Source organism: Panthera tigris, chromosome D2 (assembly GCF_018350195.1).
Source record: "Panthera tigris isolate Pti1 chromosome D2, P.tigris_Pti1_mat1.1, whole genome shotgun sequence".
NCBI classification, from domain to species: Eukaryota; Metazoa; Chordata; class Mammalia; order Carnivora; family Felidae; genus Panthera; species Panthera tigris.
The window spans coordinates 45,082,343-45,102,620 of record NC_056670.1 but is presented as its reverse complement, the minus strand read 5'-3'; the positions used below and the strand labels follow the sequence as shown (position 1 = coordinate 45,102,620).

The 20,278-nt window shown below is 48.8% G+C and overlaps 1 long non-coding RNA gene across 1 annotated transcript; it reads right to left on the bottom strand.

The window, feature by feature from the left end:
• Positions 1-13,229: 13,229 nt before the first annotated feature.
• On the bottom strand, positions 13,230-17,370 carry LOC122231824. The gene is made up of 3 exons (XR_006209077.1): positions 17,006-17,370; positions 14,913-15,262; positions 13,230-13,423 (listed from the first exon to the last, which is right to left on the bottom strand). It is a non-coding gene; the product is annotated as an uncharacterized LOC122231824 (long non-coding RNA).
• Positions 17,371-20,278: the final 2,908 nt, after the last annotated feature.

The window sequence follows — 20,278 nt, the reverse complement described above, 5'->3', positions numbered from 1 at the left end:
TGACTTGACTGAGGTCCTGGGACAAGTGATGGAATCTAGCAGAACTAGAATATTCCAGAAGCCTTCACTGCAGCTTGCAGAGTTGGGGCGGGGGGATATGGAGCCAAAGAGAGAGAAAGAGGGAGGGAAAGGGAGAGAGAAGTGAGGAGAGGAGGAGGTGGGAGGGGAGAAAGGAGGAGAGAGGAAGGGAAGGAGAGGGAAGGAGGAGAAAAGGCGGAGGAAAAGAAAAGGGAGGAAAAGAAGAGAGGTGAAGAAAGGAAGAGGAAGGAAGGGGGAGGGGGAAGATACGGAGAGAGCAATGGGATCTTGCTGGAATGGGGAGGGAACTCAGGGGCCTTAGTTTTCCCTCCTCATAGTTATCTTATGAGTTGCTTCAGAGGCCAAAGGGATAAAATGATGAGGGGACAGAGCACCATGCAGAGATATACTTCCCGTGCCAGACCTGAGTGGGGGCAATGAGCGCTGCCATCTTCCAGCTGCATGAGCACCTTTCTGCCCTTGTCTCTGAGCATCGGTTTCCTCACCTTCGAAATGGGGCTGAGAATAGTCCCTACCTTACAGAAGGTATGAGGAGTTGCCACTTGCTGAGTGACCCATCAGAGATACAGATCCCTAAGTGCAATTATGAATATGATGCCCAGGGGTGCCTGGGTGGCTCAGTCGGTTGAGCATCCAACTCTTGATTTTGGCTCAGGTCATGATCTCATGGTTTGTGAGATCGAGACCCAAGTCAGGCTCCAGGGAGTCTGCTTGGGATTCTCTCTCTCTCTGCCCATCCCCTGCTTGTTCTCTCCCTCTCTCTCTCTCTCTCTCTCAAGATAAATAAATATTTTAAAAAATGAATATGATGTCCATTGGGAAGCTTAACATACAACATAAGCAGCTTTACTGCTGGTCTAGGCAACCAGGAGAGTGTTGGTCGCAGGACTTGGGGGAAAGTGTGAGAGGAGGTGCTCTGTTGCATGCGCAGTGCCCTCCGTCACCTTGGGCAGGGAGGCCAGCATGGCCCTTGTCCCGGGTGCCCTGGGAGCTCTCAGGGGCCTTTGCTGGAAGTTTCCCCCCACCCTCTTGGCCTGGGCCTGCTTACTTTCTCCCCTGAGTAGTGTTGGCAGATAAATGTAAAGGATGCCCAGGTCATTTCGACTTCAGGTAAATAATGAATACTTTTTTTAGTAGGCATGTGCCCATGCAATATTTGGGGTATATTTCTACTGAAACTTTGATGCTTGTCTAAAATTCAAATGTAACCAAATACCCTTTATATTTGCTAAATATAGAAACCCTACCTTCAAGGAGAATTTCTTTTCTGATTATGAAAATAATACACGCCTGATGTATAATCTAGGAAATACTAAAAAACAAGAAAAATGAAATAATAATTCCTCCATAACTCCATGAGCTGATGCTTGAAAGACTTCAATACCTGAAAACTGTGGCCTATTTCCTTGTATTTTACACAGTTGAGATGTTATTTTTGATATTTCATGTACGGATCTTATTTATCTTCCTTTGGCTTGACATTAGACATAATCTCCCTGTGTCCAACTGTCTTCTCCACTGCATAACCTCCGCCTTCTCGCTGAAGAAGCTGGTGGTTCCCAGTGTGCATATCTGTACGTAATACTCTGTCCACACGTCTTCAGATGATCTCTCAAGTGGCTTTTAAAATTATTCTAAGTTATATATGTATATAGTCATGGCAATTTGGAAGTGATGACATTTAATATCTCATGGTGACTTTTTTCTAGAGCTCTCACGGGTGCAGTCAAAGCTTCCCTCCCAGGCTCAGCAGAGTGACCCTGCAGACGGTCCGCCTGTGAGCTTGTGAGCTGATGTTCCAAAGGAAGAAAAGTCGGCACTCAGCCTTTGTTCCTCCCGGAGCCTATGAACACTCATTTCCGAAGAACAGCATTGGTTTGAAAAACACACAAATAAGATCAACGGGATGGTATCTTGTTTCCCAAGGCAGAAAGAATGGACTCCGGGATAGTGTTTTCCACCTGTTGGCTGGGACGTGCACAGAGAGAACTCACCTCCCCTTTAAGATACCCCTTACACTAGTGATTCTCACCCCCAGCTACACATCAAAATCACTGGGGGAGGTTTAACAACTGTCACGTCCCCCAGCCGCACCCCAGCCTGGTCAATACTTATCTCTGGGGGAGGGGTCCCAGGGTCAGCATCTTTTCCTAGAGGTCCCTGGGTGACTTTAGTGGGCAGCCAGGGTTGAAGACACCTGGTTAGGAGACTGTGAAGCTATTATTTGCGTGAGTCAAACGAGAAGAGGCTGGAGACAACAGAAGGATGTCTGAGACCTACCTGAAGCTAGGACTTGAGAGTCATCATGCCTTTGAGTTCACCCTATCAGCCGTCTGTCTGTTGGTCTCAGCAGACACAGGTTCTCTTCAGGGCTTCTTCCAGAATCTTCTCTGAGTCTTGAAAATGGCCTGGTCCTCTTGGGGTCCAGCTCAAGTCCTCCACTCTCCCCAGACTGCTCTTGACTGACAGTTAACATGGCCTCTGGCTGTCTGCCTGGTGGTCAGGTGCAAGCCCCTTGGGGCTGCGTGCCTCCTGTCCACGGTGCCAAGGCTAGCCCACGGACCTGGAGCCACAGTTGCTTCTCTTTCATCACTTGGTGGGCCTGTCCCCCTCTCCATGCGAAGAGACAGCTTTGAGGACATGCGTCTTCCCCTGAGGATGGAGAGGGGTCGGTTCCCCGCATGGCAGATTCCTTGCTCCAAAGCTAACTTTTGCTCTGTGGGAAACCAGAGCCATTCCTCTCATCATTCAGTGTCCTTTCCAGGCAGGGACACCGCCACCACCACGCAGGGACACTAACCCTCAACCCCCCCAACCCCCGCCGCCCCCAGAAGCTGTACACATAGGACAGGAGAGAAACTTCCTGAGTAGAGTCAGGGGATAGGCCAGGGAAGCCAGGGGCCTGGAGGAGGCTGTCAGGGGCTCTTCGTCAGTTTGGGCAGCTTTAACAAAATACCATGGACCGTGCGGCTCAAACAACAGATACTTACTCTTCACAGTTCTGGAGACTGGGAAATCCCAGACACGAATGCTGGCATGGCCAGGTCTGGTGAGGGCTCCCATCCCGGGAGCCTCCTTCTTGCTGTGTCATCACATGGTGGAGGGAGACAGAGAGAGAGAGAGAGAGTGGCTCTGGTCTCTTTGTCCCTTTATGTGAACACTACTCCCATCATGGGGGCTGCACCCTGGTGACCTCATCGAAACCCAGTCACCTCCCAAAGGCCCTACCTCCAAGTACCATCACACTGGGGGTTAGCACTTCAAAACACAGATTTGGGGGGGGACACGTTCAGTCCATAGCGGGGGGTGTGAGGGGAGTTAGCAGGGGAAGAACAAAAATATCTCGGGACAGTCGCCGTATGTTTGAGGAAACGTCAAGCCCTGTGGATGGCCTGTCAGCGTGCAGCATTGTGGAGGTGAGCATGCTATGTTGGTGGGGGGTTTGCCCCTCGGCCCTCTCCTCCAGGCCCTCCCGAGGTACAGGAAGAGGTGAGAGAGGACAGAGGAAGTGAGGGGTTGTGATCACATACTGGGTTCCGGGTGTCTTCCAGTTTCCACCTGTCTCTGTGGCACCCCCATCGGCGAGCACACATGGGGTGAACAGCAGGTGTGGTCCAGTGCCACACAGCAAGCAGCACGAGCACACGTTCACTTCCTCGCGGAGTTCACCCTCGTGTGGCGTCAGACGGGCAGTCGCCGCACGGTCACACAGACACACGAGGCCCACAGGCAACGTGTGCAGATCTGAGTCCCCGCAGGGCCTGTAGCCTACGGTTGGGTTCACCCACGGGTGCACCAAGGGAGACCAAATGGTGGAGGAAGGAGGCGGGACGTGGGCCTGCTGCAGGCCCAGACTGGCCGCATCCTCTGCGGAAGGTTCCGCTCCTCTCTGCCTCCAGACCACCTCCAGGTTCTGAGAACAACTCCTGCTCTGCCCACGTGGGTAGAGAGAGATAGGGATCCCTTCCCCAAAAGTGAGCCCCACTGTCTCAGAGGACCACCCCACCCCTCGAGGCTTCCCTAACCCCAGCCTCCACTTTGTAGCCAGTGTCTTCATTGAACCCTCATCAAATTACGCAATTTAAATATACCATCTGTTTCCTGCTGGGACCCCAACTGACCCAGTGACCTAGACTGGGAGGTCAAGGAAGCTTTCAGAGAAAAGGATGTTTGAATTGAACTCTGAAGGGTGAAATTCCAGTTGTTCTTAATGGGCAGATCCAACATGTGTGTTTGGTCAGTAAGGAAGGTCCTGTTGAGCCTGAGGTTATAGTGAAGAGGGTGGCGGTGGTGCAGAGGAGGACCCCATGAAGCCCTCCCTCTTCTAGCCATAGCTGGACAAGGTGTCAGTGGGCCTGGGCTCAGCTATAAGAAAGAATAAGAGGCAGCTCACATTCCTTCAGCACTGTAGGGACCAGGAGTCTGCCGGTGCCCATCCTGGTAGGAGACCTTCCGTACAGGTAGACCTGGGAGCCTGAGGTCTGGCGCTCCCAGGTTGTGAGGGATGTTCCCTGAAAGGCCAAGGTAAGCCACTGGAGGGCCAGGAATCAACTTTGGAGGGCCTTGTGGGAAGATCTGGACCCCATCCATGGACTGTAACTTTGCATCCCTGAGTTGGTACCCCAGGAAAATGTGGGCTACAAATAGTCCCATAGACATATATTCCAAACTCCATTGCATAATCCTAAGGTTTCATTATCTAGCTCTAACAGTTTACCACAAACTTGGTGGCATATTTAGATACTTATTCTCCCACAGTTCTGGAAACCAAGCCCAAAATCAACGTGTCACAGGGTCTTGCTCCTTCTAGAGCCTCAAGGGAGTATTTATTCTTTGCCTTGTTCAGCTTCTGGTGGTTTCCCACTCTCCTTGGCTTGTGGCCATGCCATGGCAACCTTTAAGGCCAGCATCTTCAAATATCTTTCTGCTTAGTCTTCCCATCACCTTCTCCTCTCTGTGTGCAAAATCTCTCCTGGTCTCCCTCTTGCAGACACTTGTGTTTGCGTGTGAGGCCTTTGGGGACAACCCAGGACAATCTCTCCAACACAAGATGGATCTTTAACCTAAACACATCCAGAAAGACCTTGTTTTCACGTGTAAATTAATATTCGTAGGTTTCAGAAATAAAGATACGGGTATCTTCTGGGGGACACATCTCAGGCTACCACACTAGGCAGTGAGACGTCATCTTTCTGAGTAACCCTCATGGAGTGGCAGCTTGATTCTGGTAGAGCTGTTAGTTGACAGAAGAACTCCGGATTCCTGATGAGCTGCTGTCACTGAGTCCTAGTCTTGGGTGAGTCACTAGATCTCTCTAAGTATTTTCCTTCTGTTTCATAAATGAACAGGTGGAGTTATATGAGTTTCCATGAACCACTAGAGTCTCCAGATGGGCCTCATCTGTAGACCTCTTGCACAATTGGTCTCATGCATATGTGGATACTTCTTGGAGCTCTCCCTAGTTCCTCTGAAGGCCTGGGACCAAAGGAGGCTCATAAAGGATCAACTGGGTGACTCCTAAGCCTAGACAGAGAGCCCTGGGAACTCTCAAAAAGTAGCCAAGCCCCAGACCAATTCAGTCAGCACTTGTGAGGATGGGCTGGATATTGACAGGCTGTATAGTCTTTCTAGATGATTCTAATATCAGACAGTGTGGGAATAATGAACCTTTGCAGATATTTTTTTTTTCAATGTTCCTTCCAGGTAAGGCATCTGACAAATCAGTAGAGACAGAACCGTGAGTGTCAACTCTGGCTTCACTTTAGCTCCATTCAGGTGGATTTAATTGATCTGGAGTGACATGGGCTTTAGGATCTAAAGCTTCCCAGATGACCTCAGTATCCAGCCCAGATCGAGAGCCCTGTGACAGAATGAAAGGCACCTTTCCACCTCAGCTGTATTCCAAACGGCAGCTGTTGGACCTCAAGAGGTCTCCCTAACTGGGAGTTTCTAGACCATAGAATGGCTCCTTCTATGGGAGATGGCAAAAGTCATTTCTCTGGAAATCCTGACCCATCAGTGAGGTTTCTAGCCACAAAGACCTAGCCATGACTCCGCTGCCAGAGGGTTGAGGCATGGATTAGGTGACCTTTCAAAATTCCTGACAATTCCTTCAGTTTATGAAAAGTGCTAATCAAGCCTGCCCTTGATAGATTCTGCCACCCTTTAGACAAGGAATGTAAAAAGAATAAAAATAACCCAATGAATTCAGGATCGTGGAAAATGCCATTACTGGTAATGAAAATTACAGGAAGCCTTGCTGACTCCTGCTACCTCCCCAAGACTAACATGAGAACATGTTTTTTCTTCTGATGCAATAATTAAGTTTGCCCAAGAAAACGTTTCTCTGTGCATGCCTCAGGGCAGGGGCTAAATGAACCCTTTAACTAACTGATAAATGCGATCATCTCAGTTTCCTGAACTCTCTGGGACAAATGGGCTTCCCAGGTAGATTAACTGAGCAGTCATGTGCCTGGGTGGGGTGGGGGTGGGGGACTTCTAGAGAAGGCACTGAAGATTCCCGAAGCTCAGATAGATTTACTTTGTGAGAAAATGGAAGAGCTAGCAGCAGCCACACTTCTAGAACCAGAGACCAAGATGCCGAGATGGAAATAACAGCTCAAAGTAACTCTCATCAGATACCACGGGGACGAGGGCACACATTCCCTCAACACCGAGCACAGACGAGGCAGGGACCCTGTGTGGGCACCTCAGATACGCGGAGAGCAAAACAGCCCTCACTGCCCTGATGAAGATTTCACTTAGTTCATTTCATTCACAGATCTTAACCTAAGAGCCTCCCAGGGTGCTCAGAAAGCTGACCGAGATGGAGGGACAGATAGCTGACCCGTGACCTGACAGCTGAAAAGCTGAGCAGGATGAAACCTGGCTGGGGGTGGCCACCCTGGACCCATACACTAGGACAGAAGCAGCAAATTACATGGTTGCAAAACATACAAATGAACAAGAAGGGAAAGTTTTAGCCTCATTAGTTAACAATGAGAACAAAAGCCAGAGCCTCTTGAAGAATGATTTCTCTCCTCTGGAGGAATACTCAAAAGGATGAGCAGTGTTTAATGAAGTGGGTCCCCCTCTGCCCTGGGGTGAAAGTGTAAACAGCCATGAGCCCCTGGAGAAAAAATGTGGCATTCTGTGTCAATCCCAGGAGCATATTTCAACTCCCTGTTTCCATCTGTGCGAATTTAGGAAACATTCTATCATAACAAAGGCTTTAAGCTAAAGGGTATATATATGGAGGTGTTATTTATAAAAGCTGTGAACTTAAGCCAAGGCTCCTCCTACAACCACAGAGAAATGACCTTGTGCCCCCAAATAGGCATGCACACAAGCACGCGTGCACACACACACACACACACACACACACATTTAGACCCATTAAAATGAAATCTATGAAGAGATCGAAGATCTTAATGATACAAAAATGTTAAGTGAGGGGTGCCTGGGTGGTTCAGTCAGTTAAATGTCCAACTTATGCTTAGGTCATGATCTCACTGTGCATGGGTTCAAGCCCCGCATCGGGCTCTGTGCTGTCAGCAGGAGCCTGGACGCTGCTTCAGATTCTGTGTCTCCCTCTCTCTCTGCCCCTCCCCTGCTCGTGCTCTGTCTCTCTGTCTCTGTCTCTCTCAAAAATGAATAAACATTAAAAAAATGTTAAGTGAAACATATGAGATAGAAAATTATGTTCATTTCAGCAGCAACTATGTAAAAATAAGAGGTTGCCTCAAAAAAAAGGGAAAGCAATATTTTTTAAATATTGGAGTTGTGGTACTAACAAAAACTTTTTTAATTTTCTGTATTTTCTAAATTGTAATGAGTATTATTTATAATTAAAAGAGGGTTTTTTTTATTTGCCTCTTTTAAGTAAAGGTTAATCTATTTCAGTTGTCAAATGGAATTGATGGGCAATTATTGTGGTCGCTGCCTTTGTCACTGCTGGTCCTGTGATACACTGTCTCCCCTCCTCCCACACACTCATATACACAAACCTTCCATCAGCAAAACATTCATGTCACATTATTCTGATGGAGGTGCTAGGGTGGTAGTAGTTGGTGACAGAAGGAAAGAAAAGTGAGACTGAAGAGATCAAAGAGTAAAATCCCTAAACTGAGGGATTTTGATGGGTCTGAAAAAGAACAAAAGAATAAATTCTGTTGGAAAAGTTAACATAACATTTCAGTTGCAGGTAAAAAAAAAATGCCTGAATAGGGCCTTTCAAGAGGCTTACTTTTTGTATCTTTAGGGAAAGGGTGGGGTTTCCTGCCCTTTGTAATTACTTCAACACACCAGACCTCGGCACCTGCAACTGAGATTCGGAGCAAGGAAAAATTGATACATCTCATCCCTGAATTCAGATCCTCCCCCCATGTAGAGATGATGAGCTGTCTCACCGTGGCAGCACAACTGGGACCAGGCTTGCCTTTTCTGAGGCCCCCAGAGTCTGGAAGTCCCTACGGACAGTTCCTGCCAGGCCAGCTCGTATTGGACCTGCTATACTCCAGACAGCACAGGGCTAGCGCTCATCACTTGCAGACTCTCCGTCTTTTGCATTTCATTCCCTGTCTTCTGACTTATCAACCTCTCCAAGAAATCTAAAGTACTTCTGTATGCCAATGGCTCTCAAACTTCAGTGTGCGTTCAAATCACCCGGAAGACTTGTTAGGAAACAATGCTGAGCCCCTCTCAGAGTTTCTGATATAATAGATTTGGGGCGGGGTGGAGAAACAACGTTATTGACATGGTCTCAGGCCTGCTAGTGGTTGGGGGAACACTCTGTTCTATGCGAACCACAGAACCAACTGCACATCCTTCTCTAGGCAACTCTACATTTCCCTACCTGCTAAAAAGCCAAGGTCAGTGCAAGGAAGGACTGCAAGCTTTCTGAAATTGAAGATAAGAAGAGACTGTCCAAAGACTCCATGTCGTTGAACTTCAGAGAAAGGTCTGACTTAGTGACAGGTGTTAGATGGTGGCTAAGTCTATGGCTTTTGCCATGAGGGCTTTGAGAAAGGCACCACCATGGTGGGAGTTTGAAGGAACCCAACTCGGGGATTTTGATGGCGTTGGGGGGAATAGGAAAAAAAAAAAAAAAAAGAAGGCACTTGTGTTGGACCCAGAAGCAGAATAAAAAAATACAGTAAGAGAAACTGGGTCGTGGGCAGTATTGTGAATTGAATTGTGTCCTCTAACAAGATATATTGAAATCCTAACTCCCAGACCCTGTGAATATGACCATTTTTGGAAACAGAGTCTTTGCAGATGTAATTAAGATGTAAGTTAAGATGATGTTATGCTGGAGTAAGGCGGGCCCTTAATCCAACATGACCAGTGTCCCTAAAAGAGGAGAAGCACACAGAGACAGGCACTCACAGAAACAAGAAAACCATAGCTGGTGACAGGAGAGCCAGAGACCGGAGCTGTGTAGGCAGTTGCAGAAACACCAAGGGCTGCTGGGAACCCCCAGAAAACAGGAGAGAAAGCACAGCCCTGCTGGTGCTTGGATTTTGGACTTCTGGTCTCCAGAACTGTGAAAAGATAAATTTCTGTTGTTTTAAGCCCCCCAGTTTGTGGTGCTTTGTTATGGTAGTCCTAGAAAACTAACACAGGCGAAGAATATTGATTTTCTTCTTTCAGATGCAATAAAGTTGGAAGGGAGCTTAAAGGTCAACAGTCCCATTTGCTCACCTTTGAGATGTGTCAGTTGAGCCAGAGAGGAGCCCAAGGGAACCCAGAATACTTGCCTCAAGGTCAATGCGTTTGCTTTGCTGGTCCTCCCACATCTGCCTACTCATGTAGCATCCTGCCTCGGTTTCTTTTCTTATTGGCTCAAATGCATCAGTGAGGCCCCTGCCTCCACAAAATGTCAAGCCCTCAGTGGGCCAAGACCTACCCACAGTGAAGAGAATGCTGGTCAGTTGGTTCTGTTAAAAGGGATTGGGGGGGCACCTGCGTGGCTTACTTAGTTGAGTGTCCGACTTCAGCTCAGGTCATGATCTCACATCGTAGGTTTCAGCCCCACATTGGGCTTTGCACTGACAACATGGAGCCCGCTTCAGATTCTCTGTCTACCTCTCTTTCTGCCCCCCCTCCACTCTCTCTCTTTCTCTCTCTCTCTCAAAAATAAATAAACATAAAAAAAAGTAAAAGCGATTGGGACTCTGGCTCCTTTGAAGGAAGTCAATGCTGTAAGGATTCGAAAGGAGTCTGTGAGACCCGACTCTGAGCCGTCAGGCTCAGCTCTGTGCCATCAAGGAAGGACACTTTAGACCTGATGATGCAAACAGGCCAGAATTCTCCCCATTGAGCGTTTGGATTGCAACTCTGCCCTCATGATCCCAAAGTTGTTCATATTTGGACCAACTACGCTTGTATCTTTTCATTTCCCTTTCTTAAATGCAACAAATCCCACAATGTGATATTGCTTGACACCCACTAGGATGCCTAAAATCCAAAATACAGAAAACGACACATGTCAGTGAGTACGCAGAGAAGCTGGACTCTCACACTTGGCTGGTGGGAATGTGAAATGGTGCAGCCACTTTGGAAAACAGGCTTGCAGTTCCTCAAAAAGTTAAACATAGAATCGCCATATGACCCAGCAATTCTATGTCTAGGTATATACTCAAGAGACATGAAAACACGTCCACCCAAATACTTGCATATGAATGATCATAACAGTGTTATTCATAACAGCTAAAAAGTGGAAAACAACCGAGTATGCATCAATATGGTGGTATATCAATACACTGGAATATGATTCCACCGTAAAAAAGGAGTGATGTAGTGATCCGTGTTACAAATGGATCAACCCTGAAAACGTACCAAGTGAAAGAATTCAGTCACAAAAGGCCATGTGTTTATTCCACTTGAAGGAAATGTCCAAAATGTCCAAGTCCACAAAGACAGAAAGTACATTAGTGATTGGCATTGGCTAGGGGGAAGGGGAGAATGGGAAGTAAATATTAATGGGTACACGCTTTCTTTGGGGTGTGATGAAAATATTCTGGAATTAGACAGGAGTGATGGTTACACTACTTTGTGACTATACTAAGAACCATCAAAATGTAAACTTTAAAAGAGTGAATTCTGTGGTCATATGAATTGTATTTCATGTGTATATGAGAACATGAGGCTAAGAGCAGCATCGGATGACAATTATTCTGGCAACCCTGTGCTCCATAGATTGAGAAGACAGATGAGAAGCTACAGACAATGAAAGCAATTGAAGAGAAAATCGCTACAAAATATAAAGAGCCAAGGACCAATACTGAGTTTCTATGGAAACAGAACAGTAGGACACATGAAAACAAGGAACAGAGTTGTCTGAGGAGCCTTTCAGAATACAGTGATAGTGGGATGACCCATAGATCAGGGGTCTATCCAGACATGGCTCCGGAACCCTCAGGATTCCAGAAGTTCCATCTGTCAATCAGAGGTAATGAATCAGGCGACCCCCACCATCGGTCGTTTTGGCTCTATGGTGAGTGTAAGAAGGAATCAAGGTTTCCAAACCTTCCCAATCTTAGATTCTCTCTTTCTACCTGTGACAGCTGGTCTCTACGACACCCCTCCCCCAATAAATCATGCCTCTCAGTATTCACATCTTCATCTAATCCATTCCCTCACGGAATCTGGCCTCGCCCAACATAACCAATGAAATGCAATGGAAGTGACACAGTGTGACTTCCCACATTAGGTGATGAGTATCCTTGAAGTTCCTGCCTTTGTCTCTTGGAACTCTTGCTGTGGGGAAAGCCTGACATTCTGGAAGAAGTTCAACTATCCTGGAGCTTCCATGATATGAGGAAGCCCACACTAGCCAAAAGAAGTGGCCGTGTGTAGGGAAAGATTCCCAGCCAGCTCCAAGATGTCCTAGCCATTCCAGCCCAGGCACCAGGCACAAGAGTGGAAAAGCCCCCTTGGATGTCCAGCCTAGGTTAGTCTTCATTTGACTCTAGCTCCAGATGACATCTGACCGTGAATGAGCGAGAAATCAACCAACTGAGTCCAGTCAACCCACAGACTCATGAAAGGACATGACAGAATGTTTTGTCTCTAAGTTCTGGGGTGGTTTATTATACAGAAATAGATAACCGAAACACTGACCTAAAGAGCCAAGTGTGGACCACTCTGCAGACACTCAGACCATTTTCATGGATCAGGGTAAGAGGGGAGCTGTCACCCCTGCCCCCCAGTGGCTTTAAAAGCTTTCCCAGGTGTGGAGCATCCATTGACACCAGCACTCTCCACATCTCTCTCTTGAGCTTGCCAGAGCTCACAGAACCCACAGGGGTTGCCTGCTTCTGGCTGCTAACTTCTCTAGTGGCACACCATGATTTGAGCAACACTTAGGACCCTGTCGTGCGTCCCCTAGCTGAGTCTCCAATTCTTCACCCTAGAGCTGTGAGATGCCCTGCTGCTGCCTATTCCAGGCCCCGGGAGACCTCACCGAGGAAATATGGGAAAGACCTGGCAAGGGAGGAGGCTGTAGGAACTGGTGCCCAACAGAAACTTCCGGGTCAGACTGGAACACACCGCATGCCCTGACTCTCTCTGCTTGTTGACTTGGACTGCGTGTATTTTACATTTTATTACTTCTGGCCCTCAGCCGAGGCTGCACCTAAGCATTCATGTTGGCAACTGGGGGTGGCATTTCCCGGGCTACATTTTGGGGGGAGGAAAGTCATATTTCAGAGTTTTATCCTCTTTGTATGTTGTCAGCTTTCTCCTCCTTGTCCTGTCCCAGGGCTTACTTCTTGGGGTGAAAATTCCATTTCTCTCCTTTTTGGGAGACAAACTAACACCCTCCACAGATGAAGCCCTCATCGTCCCCCACCACAGGTATAGTGTGGTTCCTCATCAGCGTGATCATCGTGTTCTCCAGAGTTTCAAGTCGAGGGTCCCAGAAAGGTACGAATACATGACATTGAGGGGCCAGCCGTCAATGCTGTTGGCATCTGTGCCCATGATTTCCAGACTGGCTGTCACATTCAGTGTTACTGATTGATGGTCTTCACCTGTGTTTACCCCACTACTAGCCAAGGCCAACCCCAGATGGTTAAGACCTGGAGGAAGTAGGGTGGGGGCTGGAGTAGGAATGGTAAATGCAAACAGCCTATTAATGCAATTGTTTCAAATTATTGACCAACTCATTAAACACACATACACATACGCATGAACACATACACACGCGTGTGTGTGCCCCTGAGTGAGTTAAGTGCATTTTGGTAGTGTTACTTTTCATATTTCCACTGCCCAGAAACTGGTGCAGTTTGCAGGTTCCACACACAACTGAAAGTTCAGAGCTTGTCCTGGGTTGGGAATCTGGCCAGCAGCCCTTGATTTGTGCTCCCTTTGGACCAGCAGCCTAGAAAGGAGGAGCCCAAAGTCAGCCAGGGAGGGACCAGTGGGGCCAGCTAGAAATGGCTGCCTTGTTTGCCTCTTGGCAATTCCCAAAGCCCACTCTGCACCACCCAGGGAGGTTTTGCTTTCTCTGACTCCTTTTCTTGCTTCCCCGTCCTGCCTTGTTTCACACTAAGGATGGAAAAACTGAGCCATCGGGAAGTAAAGCCAGCGAGCTGGGCATCAAGCAAGGAGCAAGAGAGCCAGGTCAGAACCCAAGAGTGACCCTGTTGCCCAAGAGGCATGGAGAGAAGCCACCAGGGCTTGACAGTGCTGGAGAAGCTGAGGCAAGAGGATGCATAATCCAGCGAGGGCATCTCCTGCCAGGACGAGCGGGCTTTGAGCTTGAGCCAATGGCAGCAGACTCACCTCATGCAAGGAAAGTCACTTGTAAAGTACATATGTGAAGTATCTTCACCATTATCGCTGTAGCCAACAGCAACATCAGACGGGACCCAGAGAAACCCCTCACGCCAGCCTTCCACATTCTACCTGGCAAGTCCAGGAGCAGAAAGATTCCAAACTGCCACCATCTTGTCCTTCCCTCCCTGGAGGCACACGCTACTACTCCTCATATCTAGAGATGAAGTCTAATCCCCTTTCTGGAAAACAGACTGGCCGCAGACCCACGTGACAGTACAGTGTGTGGGGGGAATAATATTCAAGGACTTCTGGGACTACACCAAAAGATGCCTCGCAGCTTCCAGTTGGGCCTCTTGGAACACTTGCTTGAGGGATGCCCTCTTAGCGGCTCACTTTGATGCCACATGGAGAGACCAGGTGCAGGTGTGACAATCCCAGCTGAGCTCCCATGACAACAGCTGGCCATGTCAGTGAGTTGTCCTGGATGTCCAGCCTAGCTAAGCCCTCAGACACTCCAGCACAGCCACCGTCTGACTGCAATGACATGAGACACCCCACATAAGAACCATCCAGCTGAGCCTTGAAAACAGCTTTTCGTAGACCTACATGCACCCAGGCTCCCTGGTTCCCCTGCCTGAACCCTAGGGTCTGAACTGCTTTTTCATTTTCCTACTGTGGCTTCCTCTCTGTTCCTTAGCATTACTCCCCATTACTCCCCACTTGCTTGCCCTACCCACAGATAAGCCCAGGGATTTTGTCAGTTTAAGTGTCTTTCTAAATTAAATTTTTTTTTAACGTTTATCTATTTTTGAGACAGAGAGAGACAGAGCATGAACGGGGGAGGGGCAGAGAGAGAGGGAGACACAGAATCGGAAGCAGGTTCCAGGCTCTGAGCCATCAGCCCAGAGCCCGATGTGGGCCTCGAACCCACGGACCGCGAGATCGTGACCTGAGCTGAAGTCGGACGCTTAACCGACTGAGCCACCTAGGCGCCCCAGTTTAAGTCTCTTTCTACAGCTTCCCTGCAGGGGCAAAGATGAGATGATAGAGTGACAAACGCATAGGAGTGACATCAGAAATATCCAGCATACCCCATACATGCCATTCCTAGCCCAAGGTGGTGACTTCCTCTTTAGATGATAACCAGGAGAAGCTCCTGAAGTCTTGCGAACAAATTCTGAGCTCCTTCTGGCCTTTAGCCCTCAATCCCTGCCCCAGGAGCATCTTGGAGCAGAGAAGCATGAGGATCCCCATATGTGACTCGGTGGTCTGGAGCATTCCTGGCTCTGTATGTCCATCCTCCAACCAAGAGTCTGCGGCGCTTATCGCCTCCACATGCTTCCTCAGCTTTGACCTTCACTCTCCAGGAGCCGGGAGCCTGGCCAAAGAAATGGCTTTCAGAAGAAGTGGCTCCACCGACCCCGCTTTCTGGCTCTGATGCCTGTGAAAGCAGCACAGATGTTAGGGCTAATTAGCCACCCGGCCTATCAAACATCCCAGGCAGCGAGGTTGGTTCTGGGCTGAAAGGTGAGCTGTTTGTTTAAGGGAGGTGGGTGGTCTCTAGCAGGACTTTCAGATTAACCTAAGCCCTCTGAAAATAGAAAATGCAAAGCTGGGCAGCCTGGGGTACCAATCAGGATAAGTGTAAGCCAGGCGTGAGGTCCCCTTTGATTTCAGGATCTCCAGGCAGAGTGAGGAGGAGGGAAGGGGAAGGAAAGCAGAATTCTTTCTGGCTCCAGCCAGAAACTAGAGGGGCAGGATGTCTTGGGACAGAAAAGATACAGAGATCTCCTGCAGCGCCACATGGCATTTCTGGGGAGGAAATTTCTAAAGCCCTTGCATTCTTGAGCAACACCATGGGCTGTCAATTCCTTCCTATTTCTGGGAGCAGCAGGAGGATTTGGCCCCAAGGCCCTGGCTCAGCATCTATTTTCCTGGGCTTCCCATAGGACTCGCACCAATTCCTGCACTGGACTCCTCTCTTCTAAGGAAGGAGGTTGTGGTCTCCATGGGGTGTCTGGGATGAGTTGCAAAGGTCTGCACACACAAATCTTGCCAGAGGTCTCAGGACAGATGAAAAAATTCCCTAAGTCATGGGGGTTCAAAATATAGTACTTCTTTCACACATCCATCAGGAGATAAACAGAGGAGTCATACCAAATGCTGTCAAACGTCACCTCTATTACTAGCAAAGCTGATTGGAGAAGATGCCCTTAGATATGCAGCAAAATGGGCCTGCCTATAGACATTTCTTCTCCAATCCCATGTGGCCAAGAGTGCACAGAACACCTGCTCTCTGCAAGAGGAAAATCTCAAGACAGAGAAGGGAGTCTGAGCACAGCCTGGCAATTCCCATTCTGAGCCTCGAGGGAAGAAGGGTAAGGCCCAGAGTGTTATTGGGGGGATTCCTTCTCCATAGAAACATGGGGTCAAGGGAAGAAACATCCTTCCTACCAGCAAACAGGAGCAGCCCTGGGAAATCTGGGAGTTCCCAGAGAACTTAGATTCATCTTCTTAGTAGCATCTGAAAGTCTCCCCATCCCCTCGGGAGTGACAACGTGTGGTAGTGGAAAGAACGCGACCATGGGGATCGCAGGTGGGTCAGATGGCCTCTTCAAAGCCCCTGTTTTATCCTTCGCAATGTACAGTGACAGTTCCTGCCTGGCAGGAATTCTGTGGGAGCAACAGAGCCTGGGTGGTCCCGGTTTTAGAGACCCGGGAAACCCCTCCGCTTCAGGCAGACTGGGATAGCTGGCCATCCTACTGAAACACATTGAGTGCTCAGGAACTATTTGCTACCCTCCTTGCTCACACTTCTATTTTGAAAGTGAAATTTGGAGAATTGCTCAAGCAAAGAGCCCAGGCAGCCCCTCACTCTCTCTCGGGTTCATAATGGAAGCCCCTCTAGGGAAGGGCAGGAGAGTAGACTGGAGCAGGGCATTTGAACTTGGAACACCCTCTGGAGTCTGGAATAAACAGACTTGCATTTCAGAGGAATCTTTCTGTGGCATCACCCTCAAGAAAGGTCAAATGGAACCACCCCTGGCACACAGCTAAGTACATGTTGCTGAGAAAATGTTTGGACTTCCCTTTGAGGTGGCCAGAGCGAAGCAAGAGGACGTATGAACTGGTTCACCAACAATATCGCTTTTCCAACCACGGCCCCATGTGCCCCAAAGCCCACCTCTCAGCCCTTTGCAGCCAAGTTCAACATCAGAATCTCCTGCCTGCTTCTGTGTGGGTGCTGCCACGGGTGTCCATGAAGCCAGAATGTCTCTAGAAAAGAGGATCCTCTGGGACAGATACAGTCATTGTCTAGAAGCCAAACAGCCTTTCGGATGGATATTCCCCACTAGATAACTTCCCGAATCCAGTGATGGAGTTTGAACGGAATTGACCAGCTGTCCGGGTGCGTTCTGCAGGAGAGGAGCAGACTTTCCCCCTTGCAGCAAGGCAGAAACCTCGTCCAGTCGGAGGCCTCAGCTTCCACGGAGGAAGTGCCTCTGGGGTGGCCAAGGGAGTCCTATTGCTGTGTTTGTGGTTAGAAAGTTCTAGAAGCCCCTGTGTAAGTGCCACACAAGAAGAACATTGCCAAGCTCTACTGTGGAAACCTCTGGTTTCCTGAGCAACTGGTGGGCTCTCTTTGTGACCATGAGAATGATGTAATCAACAAAGTTCTCTTTTGCTGCCAAAGCTCAGAGTGAAACTCAAAGCTCATTTATAGCACCGAAGTTGGTCCTCACAGTTGATATATGTGTGTTATTACCTAGTCTTGCTTCTCTCCATTTACTGATTTTCCCCTAGGCCTGGCTTGTTATTTTTGTGGTATCATAATATTATTATATGTATCTTTGTTAGAAGCTGCCTCGATTTGGGGGTGGGGGTGGGGGTGGAGCTGGCATAAGGGGAAGGAGAAGGTAATACCGCCTCATCTCTCTCAAGTGCACAATAATGGCTGGGTTTGTACCAAAACAAGCTTGTTGCTCTAAGTCTCACCCCGGAGGAACCCAATTCTACTAGCATTCTGAGGATCAGGTACACAAAACCACACCTCCTGGAGATCACGTAAAAGGTAGTAAACAGCAGCTCAGACTTTGGGTTAAGTTAAATCATGGTTCCAAACCTGGCTCTGCCTCTTACTAACAGTTAGATTTGGGGCAAATCGTGTGTATAGCCGTCTTTTCCTTACTTACCCCATCTGTCAAATGGGTATCATAATCCCTCACCTTCCATCCTAAGGACTGAGATGAACCATATACCTGCCATGACACCGGTACTGATCCCATGGTTTCCCCACGACTTTGCACACAAGGCTCAGACATTTGAGTAAAGGATTTATCTCTCTTAACCACACAGGACACCCATACACAGCCCTGGGAGACAAATGTTCTCCCCAGCTGGCAGATGGGGGCACTGAGGCTCGGGGAACGAGTTACGCAGCTGGAAACGCTGTGAATTTAAATCCAGGTCCTGCCTCATCAAAGCTCACATTCTGGATCGCTGAGCTGTATTTCTCCCCACTGTAACTGGGGGATGACAAGTGCCATCTGTCATTATCACATGGACACCTGTGGCCCTCTGTGTGGTTCTCTGGCCTTTTGCTGCTTCTGTCTGAGAGTAACCCAGGCCTCCTGACCCCATAACAAGCTAGTGAAACTGCCAATCACTTCCTCCTTAGCTCCATGTGGCCCAGCATGGCAACCTCTCTGATGAGGGCAGGCCACCAGGACTAGTCAAAATGTTGGAGGGGAGGGGAGAATGGCAGCCACAGGGAAGGCTTTAACCCAGGCCTAAGCCAGAGGCTCCGAGCAGAAGTAGAAATTGAACTCTCCCAGCCCCTCTGCCCAAGATGCAGAAAGAAGGGGCCTACTAGGCCCCAAAGAAGGAACAGGAAACCAGGAGGAGCCGCCTAGGACTCAGGGAAACCTCGCCAACAGCAGGCAAGACACTCAGGCCTCTGTTGACTTACGGGCCTCCAGGGACTGGGCTGTGTCATCTGTGTCTTCTTGGGCAGAGCTAGTGGCAGACTGTCGTCACTTGAAATGATGAAAAATGACTGATGGGCCATTCCTCCCAGCATGGCCGACCTCCTCTCTAGAGCCCCCAGGGCGCCCCCTGGACCAGACCCACCCATACAGACATGTCCAAGGTAAGGCCCAGCGTCAGCTTTACAGCCTGGCTTACAGCTACTGACTGGCTCAATAAAAGCCCAGATGGCACCTCACCAGTGCGTCATAGAAGCCAAGCCAAGTCTCTTAGGACCCTTGAAGGTTCTCCTGACGTTGGCCACAGGCAAGGTATGGATGAGGCTCCTGGCCAGAAATTTGTAAATTTCTGCTCTAAAGACCAACACTCACTGCATACTTGAATGTTGTCCCCATACTTGTCTCAGCTTCTCATTATAGTAATAGTTAATATATCTGCAGCTTTTTAAAGTTTATACCATGCCTCACATCCTCCTACCTTGCAAGGAGGTGTTATTATTAAATATATATACATATATATATATATATATATATATATACTAGTTTTAAGTATTTATTTATTTTGGGGAGAGTGCAAGTAGGGCAGGGGCAGAGAGAGGGAGACAGAGAATCCAAAGCAAGCTCCAGTCTCCACACTGACAGCAGCTAGCTCGATGTGGGGCTCGAACCCACGAACCGTGAGATTATGCCCTGAGCTGAAGTTGGACAGTTAACCAACTGAGCCACCCAGGCGCCCTGTATTCCAGACCTAGAGAGGAGGAAGCCAAGACTGAGGGAGGCCACGTGAAGACTCCCTGTCAGAGGGACTCTAGGAGCCTCTTGCACATGTGGACAAGGGCATCTATGTGAGGGCCTGGTGCATCGCACAGACTCTGAGCCCCTCTGCCTCTCCCTGGAGATCCCTCTGCTGCCAGCGGTTTGTCTAATATCCAGACCTAATGATGGTCCTCCCTCTGCACCCCCTCCCATGCATAAAGATATGGCCCCAGGAAACACCCAGGACAAATGGGACACGTAGGCAGGACCGGCAGCTGGGGCATGGCCCCTCATGTGCATGGGGTTCAAGGCTCTTTGGATGCTCCTTCACATGCCTCTGAAATTTCTCACCCAAGTGAGAATGGTCTAGATTGACTTGGGGACACTGAGTACCTTACCAATAAGCCTCAGACACACAACGTGTGCTGCGTCCGAATCCTGGCTGCTGTCCTGCTGGCCCTCTGGGAGGCCTTTGGAGAGTCACCTGATTTCAGAGTCTATTGCCTCATCTATAAAAGGGAGATGCCAGAGGTGTTATGGGATTCAGGAAACGTGGAGGGAGTGACTGCAGCTCACAAGCACTTAGGCACAAATTTAAGGTGGTGCTGTGCCCATGTCCTCCAGGAAGGGGTCTGGCAGCTTAAACACAAGAAGTGGGCTAAGGTTGCTTTTATACGAGGCCCAGGCCTCCCGTCACATACCGCGCCACACCATAC